Genomic DNA, 3,733 nt, shown 5'->3' on the forward strand with positions numbered 1-3,733 from the left:
TAAAGCCACCCATTGCAACCACACCAAAGCAGCCTTTCTCGGTTTGATGTTACCAGACTGTTTTTAGTTTAAGAGCAAGGAGCATTCGAAATATTACATATTTATGCTAAATTGCCATATGACATTTCTGTTATTGCTTTGTGCTTAATAAGCTTTGATTTGGTGATCAGGCTTCAATTGTTCTGTGTGCAGAGCTGCTCTTTAGGAGACCAGCTGTGGTGGCTAATTCAGAATGTCCCTTTTTCAGAACACTGCATCTGGAAAGGCATGCACGCTAGACAATCGCTAGATAATCACACGAAAGGCATGCACGCTAGACAATCGCTAGATAATCACACATCCACAAAACTGCGGTTCCAAGCTACTTGTTGGACTCAATCTGGGAATTATGAAAGAAAATTATGTCTGGTAAAGATAAAATCTGGTCATGATTTGCACTCCACTGGTAATTTATATTTTGGAAAAATGTGCTCTTGACTGATGGAACTGGCTGTGTTCTTTAGATCAGTGGAACAAGGCAAGTCCCCAGCTTGAAACAGACCAGCACTCTTCTGCTGCTGTCGTCACTGCTGTCACCTTGGAAACTGGTCCCCAGTGAAGTTATTTGAAGGAAGTGATTCACTTGCTTCCTTTCGTTCTGCCCTATATCAACCTGACAGTCGAACCCCAACCAACCCCCAGCTCTTATTGTTGTTCACAGCGCTCTGTTATCAGAAGTACATTTTAGAATATTTCTAATGTTCAGTAAGACTTGCTGACTAGATATAATCTCTGCTGTTAAAGTGACTATATTGTCTGAATATAAACATTTAGATACCATTAGGATGGAATGCAAACTGTTAAAATAACAATGCAAGGAACATTACCTATACTTGCTGTGCAATGCAGCTCTCGGCCAACAAAACAACATACTGACTCAGCTGTTGACTAGCCTATAATAATCACTAACGGCTTCTAACTACGTTGTTTTTCAGACTTCGCAACGTTTTTGTTCGATAGACAGAGTTGGTCATTTACAATTAAGTTTCAATGGGCCATGGAGAAGTAGGACATTTTTTCACTGTTCCATCTCGGCACCTCTTAAGCCTTGCTGCCTAGCATAAGGCTGGCGGAAGTGCTAAGTCGTGAACCCTGGAGTGATGGGGAGGATTCGTTGGGGACGCCAATTCGGGGTTTAGAGCGGAGGATCAAAAGGCCTGACTTTCTCAGTAGATGTGATTGGTCTAATACAGGAAACTGCAGGCCAGAAGATGCAAAAGGATCCTCAGCTGCAGACGACACTGTGGAGACAAGGCGCTGATGACCAGGCTTAGGTTAGACAAGGGCAGGGATGAACGTCACTTTCACATTTGAGCTGCAGCGTGAATCGAACTTCCAAGCTGTATCCTGTGCTGCTAATGATAAACCTGTGTACATGTGAAGCGTATAGGCCTACATGATGCACACAATGATACCAGATCACAGTAACACAAAGTACTAACCATGCTTGCCATGCTTGCGCATTAAGCTATCTTTCACATGCCAAATAAAAATTGAGCACATAATTGTTGGCTGGAGTTAATTTACCGCAACTGCATTACCTATCTGTGTGTGTTCCAAATAACCACAAAGTACCATTCAACATGAGAATATTCAAGGTTCATTGTTTGCCAGAAAGTGTTACACTTTCGCAGAAGTTTTCATATTTTTCCATTTCAAACTTGAGGCCTCTCCATTTTAAATTGTATGTCCAAACAAAAGCCAGTGTAGACTCAATTTGGCCAATAGGCAACAAATTGTACCAACTAGGCTATCAGACTTCTATGGATTGAGAGCTGGCTCTTCCATCCACGGCGCTAATAACAATCGCAGTCAGCGTCCTTGGTTGGGAGGGCATGAAAGGCAGCCTTGGAGAGAACTGTGTGTGATTTTTCCCTGAGCCCACTTCAGTTTTCTTATGTAATAACAGCAGATGGGGGCATCTGACGTGCGACCTACGTCACTGTGTGTGTGTGTGTGTGTGTGTGTGTGTGTGTGTGTGTGTGTGTGTGTGTGTGTGTGTGTGTGTGTGTGTGTGTGTGTGTGTGTGTGTGTGTGTGTGTGTGTGTGTGTGTGCTCACGATCCCATGCGATGTGTTGCCGTCGTCTCTGCTTGTCGGTTAAGTAGGAGAGGGTCTGGCAAACAACAACTTGGCAAATGCAAGCATTTACTTGTCTTGGGCATTAATCTAAGTTGGAAATGGGAAATCATAATGTAATTACATCTGACGAATACAGTCTTTCAGTGATGTCCTTTGCATAACAGCAGCCATTCTTGAAGATGATTGAAACCCTTTTCCTCACGTTTCCTCACGTTTCCTTATCCTGGAAGTCTTTTTTCTAAGGTATATTGACCTCTTCGAGTGTATTTGTCTGTAATAGAACTACATCTGCCAGTCCGTTAATAAAAACTGTGTTTATTCTCATACCGACCAGCAGGTGGCATTTTCTTATTGCAAGCGGCTCTGCTCTCTGTTTGGAATGCCAGTCTCAATCCCTCCCACATGCCCCTGTGTTTCCTATAACAGTGGATAATAAACTGTGGCTATGGACAAGGGGCCTGTAAATTAGCTGACATCAGTGTTCGATGGCTTCCAGAATGCTGTAATGGTAGCTTGCTCTCTCTCTCTCACACGTTAGCTTTTAGGTGCACTGCATAACGTAATGCTTAATTAAGTCTTAATGCTTATGTCTTCATATAAACACATGCTGGGGTCAGAAAATGAGGTAGTCCTCAGTCGCTGAGTGATGTAATAGCTTGGTCTCTGTGGGAGAGCCTTGTTCGTCTCTGGTATGCAATGAGTTTTACATCAGCTTGTGCAAGATCAAAACAATGCATTTTCTTGATGCATTTAAAGATTAACTTGAGACAGAAAGTCGCTCAAGCTACCTCTGCTTTCCTACGCTTGTACATCCCAGAGGAATTCTATGTATGAACAAAAACCCTGCTCATGTAACACATCCATTACATAACCAACTGACTCAAATGCCTGATGATTGCACTGTATTTTCCAAACTTAGAAGGACCAACATTGAACCCCACCCCATCCCACCTCACCACGTTGGAGTCAATAGGGAACTAAATGAGCTCCTTGAAAGTGTCATGACGGTTAATCCAGACAAGAGGGGCAGCCACACATCTTTCTGATTAGGTAAACCCCAGAAGCCTTTCCACTGAGTGATCTGTAAAACCTCAGTGAGCACATTCTGTGCGGGATGCAGCTCAATCAAAGGCAACGTGTCCTAATCAACCTTCTCTTAAATGCCAACGATGAAGCTTAAGTTCAAGCAGCTCGGTTTGGCTACACTGACACTTTGATTCTCTGGGAAGAGTTAAATCACACATTTTTAGATGGATGCAAGTGAGTACTTGTGAATGTTTGTGTACACTTTGAAAGGCTCCTGCACTCAAGTGAACATCTCTGAAATATTTTCCAACATCTGCTGCCCATCAGGATGTGTGCTCTCCAAGCCACAGCTGCATTCCTCTGCTGCTCCCTCTACCTGCATCGAAAACAACCTCACTAGCACTGCCCTCACCTCTCTCCCTCTCTTTCATACGCTTCCCCAAAACTCAAACTTTAGCTTCTGAGTATTTTAGTCATTCATTTTTTTGTTGAATTATCTCTTGAAATAACCCCTTTTATCCAAAAAAGCAAAAAGAAGAAGAATAGGTTGTAATGTACCTTTGTTCCACGGGTCTATCTACCTAATA

This window comes from Micromesistius poutassou, assembly GCF_964030765.1.
Source record: "Micromesistius poutassou genome assembly, chromosome: 9".
Classification (NCBI taxonomy): domain Eukaryota; kingdom Metazoa; phylum Chordata; class Actinopteri; order Gadiformes; family Gadidae; genus Micromesistius; species Micromesistius poutassou.